The 11,851-nt window shown below is 37.3% G+C and overlaps 1 pseudogene; it reads left to right on the forward strand.

The window, feature by feature from the left end:
* The first annotated feature begins 8,634 nt into the window (after positions 1-8,634).
* LOC114224577 (large ribosomal subunit protein eL28 pseudogene) lies at positions 8,635-9,029 on the forward strand (annotated as a pseudogene).
* Positions 9,030-11,851: the final 2,822 nt, after the last annotated feature.

Below are 11,851 nucleotides of genomic sequence, written 5' to 3' on the forward strand. Positions count from 1 at the left end.
CGACAAGGGCGGGGCAATTCCGCCTCCGGCAAAGACATTTGGAAACCACAGCAACAGGCCCCTCCCCAAGAAGATCAGCACAAACAGCCAGCAAGCCAAGACCAAGTTGATCGATCAAGGAGAATGGGAGAACTCCAGCGCTAGGGGAATACTGCACATAGATTCATGGCTTTTTTTTTTTTTTTACCATGATTCATTATTTCATCAAAGTTAATTTTTGTTGACTGTTTTTTTTTTATTTTTCTTTTTCCCTTTTTCAACCAACATCTTATCAATCCCTTTAAAAAAAAAAACATTTTTTATTTTTCATTTTTAGAGTCATATTTTATCCCTTCATAGTAGTTACCCTTATTTTTGGCATATATATATAAGTTGTTCTCTCTTTAAAATTTTGAGGTACAGTTTCTTCTAACAGATCAAAATATACCCTAAATCACTAGTGTATGGCTTTGTTCTAGTCTCCTGCCTGATCACATTCTCTCCCTTTTTTCTTTTTTTTTCTTTTTTTTCTTAAATCTTCTTTCTTTTTTCAAACAACTTATCTTACCAAGTCCTTTTATAAAATCTTTTATAATTTTCATCTTTACAGTCATCTTCCATCCCTTCATTGTATCAACCCTTATTTTGTACATATATGTCTTTCTTCCTTTAAAATTTTAGGAGGCACTTTTTTCTAACAGACCAAAATACGCCCAAAATCTAGTGTGTGCACTGATCTATGCACTAGCCTGATCATATTTGATCATATTCTGCTTTTTTTTGTATTGTTTTGTTTTTGTTTTTATCCTTTTCTTCTTTTTTTTTTTTTCTTTTTCTCTTTCTTTTTTCTTTCTTTCCCTTTCTTTTCCCCTGGTTTCAGGTCTTTTCTGATTTGTATACAGTATATTTGCTGGGGACGTTGTAAACCTGTTAGCATTTTGTTCTCTCATTCATCTATTCTCCTCTGGACAAAATGACAAGATGAAAGAAATCACCTCAGCAAAAAGAACAAGAGGTAGTACCCTCAGCCAGGGACCTACTCAATACGGACATTAGTACAATGTTGGACCTAGAGTTCAGAATCATGACTTTAAAGATACTAGCTGGGCTTGAAAAAAGCGTGGAAGTTATTAGAGAAACCCTTTCTGGAGAAATAAAAGAACTAAAATCTAATCAAATCGAAATCAAAAAGGCTATTGATGAGGTGCAATAAAAAATGGGGGCACTAAATGTTAGGATAAATGAGGCAGAAGAGAGAATCAGCGATATAGAAGACCAAATGATGGAAAATAAAGAGGCTGAGAAAAAGAGAGAGAAACAACTACAGGATCACGAGGGCAGAATTCGAGAGATAAGTGATACGATAAGATGAAACAACATTAGAATAATTGGGATCCCAGAAGAAGAAGAGAGAGAGAGAGGGGCAGAAGGTATATTGGAGCAAATTATAGCAGAGAACTTCCCTAATGTGAGGAAGGAAACAGGCATCAAAATCCAGGAGGCACAGAGAACCCCTCTCAAAATCAATAAAAATAGGTCAACACCCCGACATCTAATAGTAACACTTACGAGTCTCAGAGACAAAGAGAAAATCCTGAAAGCAGCTCGGGAGAAGAGATATGTAACCTACAATGGTAGAAACATTAGATTGGCAACAGACCTATCCACAGAGACCTGGCAGGCCAGAAAGGACTGGCAAGATATCTTCAGAGCACTAAACGAAAAAAATATGCAGCCAAGAATACTATATCCAGCTAGGCTATCACTGAAAATAGAAGGAGAGATAAAAAGGTTCCAGAACAAACAAAAACTAAAGGAATTTGCAAACACGAAACCAGCCCTCCAAGAAATATTGAGAGGGGTCCTCTAAGCAAAGAGAGAACCTAAAAGCAGCAAAGAGCAGAAATGAACACAGACAACAGACAGTTAACAGTCACCTTACAGGTAATACAATGGCACTAAATTCATACCTTTCAATAGTTACGCTGAAAGTAAATGGGCTAAATGCCCCAATCAAAAGACACAGGCTATCAGATTGGATTAAAAAACAAGACCCATCGATATGCTGTCTGCAAGAGACTCATTTTAGACCCAAAGACACCCCCAGATTGAAAGTGAGGGGGTGGAAAACAATTTACCATGCTAATGGACACCAAAAGAAAGCTGGGGTGGCAATCCTTATATTAGACAAACTAGATTTTAAAACAAAGACTGTAATAAGAGAGGAGGAAGGACACTATATCCTACTTAAAGGGTCTATCCAACAAGAAGATCTAACAATTGTAAATATCTATGCCCCGAACATGGGAGCAGCCAATTATATAAGGCAATTAATAACAAAAGCAAAGAAACACATTGACAACAATACAATAATAGTGGGGGACTTTAACACCCCCCTGACTGAAATGGACAGATCATCTAAGCGAAAGATCAACAAGGAAATAAAGACTTTAAATGACACACTGGACCAAATGGACTTCACAGACATATTCAGAACATTCCATCCCAAAGCAACGGAATACACATTCTTCTCTAGTGCCCATGGAACATTCTCCAGAAGTGATCACATCCTAGGTCACAAATCAGGTCTCAATCAGTACCAAAAGATTGGGATCATTCCCTGCATATTTTCAGACCACAATGCTTTTAAACTAGAACTCAACCACAAGAGGAAAGTCAGAAAGAACTCAAATACATGGTGGCTAAAGAGCATCCTACTAAAGAATGAATGGGTCAACCAAGAAATTAAAGAAGAATTAAAAAAATTCATGGAAACCAATGAAAATGAAAACACAACTGTTCAAAATCTTTGGGATACAGCAAAGGCAGTCCTGAGAGGAAAGTATATAGCAATACAAGCCTTTCTCAAGAAACAAGAAAGGTCTCAAATACACAACCTAACCCTACACCTAAAGGAGCTGGAGAAAGAACAGCAAATAAAGCCTAAACCCAGCAGGAGAAGAGAAATAATCAAGATCAGAGCAGAAATCAATGAACTAGAAACCAAAAGAACAGTAGAACAGATCAACGAAACTAGGAGCTGGTTCTTTGAAAGAATTAACAAGATTGATAAACCCCTGGCCAGACTTATCAAAAAGAAAAGAGAAATGACCCAAATCAACAAAATCATGAATGAAAGAGGAGAGATCACAACCAACACCAAAGAAATACAAAGAATTATAAGAACATATTATGAGCAACTCTATGCCAGCAAATTAGATAACCTGGAAGAAATGGGTGCATTCTTAGAGATGTATCAACTACCAAAATTGAACCAGGAAGAAATAGAAAACCTGAACAGACCTATAACCACTAAGGAAATTGAAACAGTCATCAAAAAATCTCCAAAGAAACAAAAGCCCAGGGCCAGATGGCTTCCCAGGGGAATTCTATCAGACATTTCAAGAAGAATTAATACCTATTCTCCTGAAACTGTTCCAAAAAATAGAAATGGAAGGGAAACTTCCAAACTCATTTTATGAGGCCAGCATTACCTTGATCCCAAAACCAGACAAAGACCCCATCAAAAAAGAGAATTACAGACCAATATCCTTGATGAACATGGATGCAAAAATTCTCACAAAATACTAGCCAATAGGATCCAACAGTACATTAAAAGGATTATTCACCATGACCAAGTGGGATTTATTCCTGGGCTGCAAGGCTGGTTCAACATCTGCAAATCAATCAACGTGATATAATACATTAACAAAAGAAAGAGCAAGAATCCTATGATCCTCTCAATAGATGCAGAAAAAGCATTTGACAAAGTACAACATCCTTTCTTGATCAAAACTCTTCAGAGTATAGGGATAGAGGGTACATACCTCAATATCATAAAAGCCATCTATGAAAAACCTACAGCGAATATCATTCTCAATGGGGAAAGGCTGAGAGCTTTTCCCCTAAGGTCAGGAACGCGGCAGGGATGTCCACTCTCACCACTGCTATTCAACATAGTATTAGAAGTCCTAGCCACAGCAATCAGACAACAAAAAGAAACCAAAGGCATCCAAATCGGCAAAGAGGAAGTCAAACTCTCACTCTTTGCAGATGATATGATACTGTATGTGGAAAACCCAAAAGACTCCACCCCAAAACTGCTAGAACTCATACAGGAATTCAGTAAAGTAGCAGGATATAAAATCAATACACAGAAATCAGTGGCATTCCTATACACCAACAACAAGACAGAAGAGAGACAAATCAAGGAGTCTATCCCATTTACAATTGCACCCAAAACCATTAGATACCTAGGAATAAATCTAACCAAAGAGGCAAAGGATCTGTACTCAGAAAACTATAAAATACTCATGAAAGAAATTGAAGAAGACACAAAGAAATGGAAAAACGTTCCATGCTCATGGATTGGGAGAATCAACATTGTGAAGATGTCAATGCTACCTAGAGCAATCTACACATTCAATGCAATCCCCATCAAAATACCATCCACTTTTTTCAAAGAAATGGAACAAATAATCCTAAAATTTGTATGGAACCAGAAGAGACCCAGAATAGCCAGAGGAATACTGAAAAAGAAAAGCAAAGCTGGCTGCATCACAATTCCGGACTTCCAGCTCTATTACAAAGCTGGCATCATCAAGACAGTATGGTACTGGCACAAAAACAGACACATAGATCAATGGAACAGAATCGAGAGCCCAGAAATGGACCCTCAACTCTATGGTCAACTTATTTTTGACAAAGCAGGAAAGAATGTCCAATGGCAAAAAGACAGTCTCTTCAACAAATGGTGTTTGGAAAATTGGACAGCCACATGCAGAAGAATGAAACTGGACCATTTCCTTACACCACACACAAAAATAGACTCCAAATGGTTGAAAGACCTAAACGTGAGACAGGAGTCCATCCAAATCCTAAAGGAGAACACAGGTAGCAACCTTTTCGACCTTAGCCGCAGCAACTTCTTCCTAGAAACATCGCCAAAGGCACGGGAAGCCAGGGCAAAAATGAACTACTGGGATTTCATCAAGATAAAAAGCTTCTGCACAGCAAAAGAAACAGTCCACAAAACCAAAAGACAACCGACAGAATGGGAGAAAATATTTGCAAACGACATATCAGATAAAGGGCTAGTATCCAAAATCTATAAAGAACTTATCAAACTCAACACCCAAAGAACAAATAATCCAATCAAGAAATGGGCAGAAGACATGAACAGACATTTCTCCAAAGAAGACATCCAAATGGCCAACAGGCACATGAAAAAGTGCTCAACATCACTCGGCATCAGGGAAATCCAAATCAAAACCTCAATGAGATACCACCTCACACCCGTCAGAATGGCTAAAATTAACAAGTCAGGGAACGACAGATGTTGGCGGGGATGCGGAGAAAGGGGAACCCTCCTACACTGTTGGTGGGAATGCAAGCTGGTGCAACCACTCTGGAAAACAGTATGGAGGTTCCTCAAACAGTTGAAATTAGAGCTACTGTTCGATCCAGCAATTGCACTACTGGGTATTTACCACAAAGATACAAATGTAGGGACCCGAAGGGGTACGTGTACCCCAATGTTTATAGCAGCAATGTCCACAATAGCCAAACTGTGGAAAGAGCCAAGATGCCCATCGACAGATGAATGGATAAAGAAGAAGTGGTATATATACACAATGGAATATTATGCAGCCATCAAAAGGAATGAGATCTTGCCATTTGCAACGACGTGGATGGAACTGGAGGGTGTTACGCTGAGTGAAATAAGTCAATCAGAGAAAGACATGTATCACATGACCTCACTGATATGAGGAATTCTTAATCTCAGGAAACAAACTGAGTGTTACTGGAGTGGTTGGGGGTGGGAGGGATGGGGTGGCTGGGTGATAGACATGGGGGAGGGTATGTGCTACGGTGAGCGCTGTGAATTGTGCAAGACTGTTGAATCACAGATCTGTACTTCTGAAACAAATAACGCAACATATTTTAAGAAAAGAGAAAAAGAAGAAGGTAACAGGAGAGGAAGAAAAGGGGAGTATGTCAGAGGGGGAGACGAATCATGAGAGATGATGGACTCTGAAAAACAAACTGAGGGTTCTAGAGGGGAGGGGGTAGGGGGATGGGTTAGCCTGGTGATGGGTATTGAGGAGGGCACGTTCTGCATGGAGCACTGGGTGTTATGAACAAACAATGAATCATGGAACACTGCACCAAAAACTAATGATGTAATATATGGTGATTAACATAACAATAAAAAAATTAAAAAATATGTCAAAAAAAATAAAAAATAAAAAAATAAAATAAAAGATTTTATTTATTTGAGAGAGAGAGAGAGATCACAAGCAGGGGGTAGGGGTAGAGGGAGAAGCAGACTCCCTGCTGAGCAGGGAGCCTGATGTGGGACTCGATCCCAGGACCCTGGGATCATGACCTGAGCCGAAGGCAGACACTTAACCAACTGAGCCACCCAGGCACCCAGTTTTATCACTATTTTTTATTTTAGCCATTCTGGTAGGAGTATAGTAATATCTTGTATTTTTAATTTGCTTTTCTCTAGTGGCTAATTATGTTGAATATTACTGAACACATTTATTTGCTGTCTTCATAACCTTTTCAGTGAAATAGTTGATCTTTTGTCTATTTTCTAATTGGATTGCTTATTTTTTTATTATTGAATTTTAGAGTTGTTTACATGTTATAGATACTATTCTTTTGTAAGACATGTGGTTTGCAAGTATTTTTTCCAAGTCTGTAGCTTGTCTTTTTTGTCCTTTCAAAAGTATCTTTTGCAGAGCAAAAGTTTTTATTTTGATCAAATGTAATTAATTCATTTTCCCTTCTATAAATCATGCTTTTAGATTCCAACTATTTTCTCCTGTATTTTTTTTAAAAGTTTTATAATTTTATGTTTCACATTTAAGTCAATGATGCATTTTGAGATAATTTTTATCTAAGATGTGAGGTTTAGGTAAAGGTTATACTTTAGTTGATAGATGTCTAGTTACTCTAGCATCTTTAGTTAAAAAAGCTGTTCTTCCTCCATTGAATTGCTTTTGCATCTTTGTAAAAAGTCAGTTGAACATATTTATATGATCTACTTATGGGCTCTTTATTGGGTCCCATTGACCTATGTATATCTCTACTTATGCCACACAGTCTTCAATACTTTAGCTATATAATAAGTTTTGAAATTGGGTAGGCCGATTCCTCCATTTTTATTCTTCTTTTTTAAAATTATGTTAACTACTGAAGTTTCTTTGCCTTTTCATATGACATTTACAATAAACTTCTCTATGTCTACAAAACAATTTTGTTGGTATTTTAATAAGAAATGCATTTAGGGTGCCTGGGTGCCTCAGTTGGTTAAGTGTCTGCCTTTGGCTCAGGTCATGATCTCAGGGTCCTGGGATCAAGTCCCACATCGGGTTCCCTGCTCAGTGGGGGAGCCTGCTTCTCCCTCTGCCTCTCCTCCCTGCTTGTGCTTTCTTTCTCTATATATATATCTCAAATAAATAAATAAAATCTTAAAAAAAAAAAAGAAATGCATTTAACCTAGATGTCAATTTAAGGACAATTGAAATCTTCACTATGTTGAGTCTTCCAAACCTTGAACAGAATGTATCTATTTATTTAGATCTTCTTTGATTTATTTCATCAGCATGTTGTATTTTTCAGCATGTAAGTCCTACACACATTGTTTTAGGTTCACACCTAATCATTTCTCTTAAGCAATTTTAAATGGGATTGAATTTTAATCTTTTTTTCTACGTGTTTATCATCAACATATAGAAAGACAATTATTTTTTGGATGTTTATCTTTTATCCTTCGAGCTTGCTGAATTGACTTATTTTCTAGGAGTTTTTAGTAGAATCCTTGGGATTTTTGTGTAGACAATCACGTCATCTGCGAATAGGAAGCACTGTATTGCTTCCTTTCTAATCTGTATATTTATTTCCTTTCCTAATCTGATTGCACTGGCTAGGATTCCAGAACCATGTTGAATATATAAGAGCAGATATTTTGCCTTCTTCCTAATCATAGGGGGAAAGCATTCAAATTCTTTACCATTAAGTATTGGTTGTAGATTTTTTATAGATGCTCTTTATCAAGTTGAGGAAGTTTCCCTCTTCTCCAATTTTTCTGAGAATTTTCATTATGAATAGTGTTGAATTTTGGTCAAACGCATTTTCTGTATCAATTGATATCATATGGTTTTTCTTCTTTAGCCTGTTAATATGGTGGATCATATAATAGCTTTTGTGGACTGAACCAATCTTGCATCACTGTAATAAACCCCACTTGGCCATGGCATATAATTCCTCATATAGATTACCTAATTCTATTTGCTAATATGTTACAGATTTTTATGTCTAATTTCATGAGGGATATCGGACTGTAGTTTTCTTTTTCTTTACTATTTTTATATAGTTTTAGTATCAGTGTAATACTAGCTCCATAAAATGAATTAAGATGTATTCCCTTGTCTTCTCTTTTCTGGAAGAGACTGTGCATAATTTGTTTTAATTCTTTCTTAAAAGTTCAGTGGAATTTCCTAGTAAAATGATTTGGGCCTGGTGATTTCTTTTTCATGAGTTTTTAAATTATGAATTCAGTTTTCTTAATAGTTGCAGGACCCTGGGCCTCTTTTCCTCTCTGGCCACAGTAGAGAGCTGCCGCCAAGTCTGCCCACCACCGCCATGTCTGCCCACCTACAACGGACGATTGCGCGGAACCTCTCCAGTTTCCTGATTAAGAGGAACAAGCAAACAGCACTGAACCCAGTAACCTGAAGGCTCACAACTCATCCCACTACAACAAGCTGATTCACCATAAGACTGTGGGCGTGGAGCCAGTGGCCGAGGGCAGACCTGTAGTGGTGGTCGTGAAATGGAGATGGGCCCTGCGAAAACCCACCACCTTCTACGTAGGGACCAGCATCAGTGAGAATGCACTGGCTACCCTCCGCAGCATCAGGCACATCATCTGCAAGAACAAGTACCGCCCAGATCTGCGCATGGCTGCCATTCCCATAGCCAGAGCCATCCTGCAAAGTGGAAGCGGCCAGCCCCATCAGGAGCTCCTGAGGACCTAACCCCCCCTCCAAAGCAATAAAGATGTCAACCACGGGGCGGGGGAGAGGGGGGAAGATAGTTGCAGAACTATTTAAATTATCTATTTCATATCTAGTTATTTGTGGTAGTTAGTGCTTTTTAAGAAATTGATCCATTTCATCTAAGTCCTCAAGCTTATCTGAGTAATTTAGTGTTCGACTATTTTCCTTTTTATGTCTGCCGGATCTATAGTGATATCCCCTGTTTACTATTAATATTGATAATTTGTGCCTTCTCTTTTTATCAATTGGTAAATTTTATTGACCTTTGCAAAAAAGTTTTTGTTTTATTGTTTTTCTCCTTTCCATTTTATTTATTTCTGTCCTTATATCCTTCTGTCGGCTTCCTTTATGTTTATTTTTGCTCTTCTTTTTCTACGTTCTTAAGGTCAGAGACTTGCTCTCTTTTCTCACGTATATAATGCTATAAATTTCCTTCTTGGTACTGATCTAGCTGTGTCACACAAATTTTGGTATGTTCTATTTTCATTTTCATTCAATCCAATATATTTTTTTTTAATTTTCCTTCAGACTGTTTCTTTAACCCATAATTTATTTAGAAGTCTGTTTTTAAGTTGAATATTTGATAATTTTTCTATTATTTTTCTGTTCTTAACTTCCAATTTGATTTCATTTTGATCAGAGAACCCACTTTGATGACTTTAATTCTTTTAACTTTGCTGAGGTTTGTTTTATGGCCCAGGATATAGTATACCTTTCAGTCTTGAGCTATTTTCCCTGTCTTCCAGGACTCTGAGGACAAGAATGTTAGATCTTCAGGTATAATCCCAGAGATCTATTAATTTTTTCACTCAGTCTATTTTCTCTCCATTGTTCAGATTGAAAAATTTTTATTGTCTTTATTCAACTTCACTGATTGTTTCCTCCATCCCCTTCATTCTGCTTTTGAGCCCATTCACTGAGTTTTTAACTTTATTCTTCACTTCTAAACTTCCATTTTGTGTTTCTTTTATGTTCTATTTATATGCTGAAACTTTCATTTATTTGCTGAGATTTTTATTTTCTTCAGTTGTGTTTGTCATTGGTCACTGAAGCATTTTTGTGGTAGCTTCTTTAAAACATTTGTCAAATAACATTTCTGTCTTCTCGGTATTGGTATCTATTAATTGTCTTTTTTCATTCTAGTTGAGATTTGCCTGCTCGTTGGTAGGACTGGTTATTTTTTATTGAACTTGGACTTTTTAAACATCAAGTTATGAAATTCTCGATCTTATATGAATCTTTAATTTTTGCTGGTCTCCTCTTACACTACTCCAGCAGGGAAATATGGGGCACCACTGCATCATGGACAGTTTGAGACATTAGTACAGATTCCCTACTCAGTCTGTTCACACTGGGGGGTGGCGGGGGACTGAAATCACATGGTGCCCAGATGGTATCAGTAGAGTACAGTAGTAGCCAGAACTCCCACCTGTGCCCAAAAGTACGAGGGAGCACTTTCTATTTATTTCTATTTAATTAAAATGATACAAGCACATTCCAAATCATTAACAGGCACCATTAATGAAAAATATCACGAGTAAAACAATTTTCGAATCAACCCTTACAACCATTCAAAAAATTAAAACAGTTAAAATTATAGATAGCAATTCCAAAAGTTCTTCCATTCATTGATAAATATAATGCTGAAATTTCCAACAGAATGTTTTCTCATTAAGATCCAATTTATGAACATACATATTATTAGAGCAGCTACCAAGCAACTAGTATGGACATCATTAAAAGAATACAAATGATCCATAATAAGATAGATGAATTCAGTATATGTAAAGTAATGATGTAGAGCCTCTGCCCTCAGCTCTGTCTATGAAGAGTATTCACCTTGCTACCATTCTGAGTTCCCATCCCAGGCACAATTCAGACTACACAGCTTTCTTTTTGAAAACCTGAAAAATGACTCCTCCAGAAGGTCCAAAAGACCTTGATTCAAAATGGCCCCTGAAGTACTTATCTAGACCTTCACTGCTGAGTCTAGAGCACCATAGCCAAGTAGCAAATACTGGACATTACTCACCCTGCTCACCATCTGTAGGCTTTCACTATCAGACCAACTTGACGCTGCTTAAGACCAAAGATATAACAGCCCAGGGGCAACAGGCCAGAAAGTCTAGCTGTTCTGGCCCTGACCAGAAGGAGCACCCTAAAACTGTGCTGCACTGTGTACATGGGCTTCCCCCAGATTATGTAACTTCAAGTGCCAAACTCCATACACTATCTGAAAAATGCTATCTCTTCTTCTGACATGATAGAACACTCATCTCCTGTGACAGAACACGAGAAAACATAAGAAAGTAAATTTTTTTTAAAAAGTCTTGTTTTCCTACTGAAAAATTATGGTAATACATGGGGCATGTTCCTCACAGTGATGAAATACTTACAAGCCTTTAAAGATTTGATGAGAAAAAAGATAGATCCATGTGCACTAGCCAGCCAATATTAAGGGAAGTGTGGAGATTTCTATTATTCTTAGTCATGGAACAGATCACCTATTTCCAAGTGCTCTGAAGTATTGTTTACCTCGTTACAAAATCACCACTTCGAAATGCCCATCATGTGTCCCCCTCCTCAAGGGAGTAGACAATTGACCCTCTCCTCCTCAAACAGAGGGTCTTGATATTTCTAGGTTGTCAACAAAGTTTTCAGGGGTCCATCTTAAACAAAAAACACTAAAGACATTGTATTATGTGTTTCATAGGCTAATTTTTAAAAATCTTGACATTATATTTTTTCTACTTTCTTAGTTTTTAAAAGTTCATTGCTGTTGACAAATTGGAGTATTATAA

The sequence above is a fragment of the Eumetopias jubatus genome, unplaced genomic scaffold, assembly GCF_037043125.1.
Source record: "Eumetopias jubatus isolate StellerSeaLion01/CBP00866 unplaced genomic scaffold, mEumJub1_p1.0 scaffold_3, whole genome shotgun sequence".
Lineage (NCBI taxonomy): Eukaryota > Metazoa > Chordata > Mammalia > Carnivora > Otariidae > Eumetopias > Eumetopias jubatus.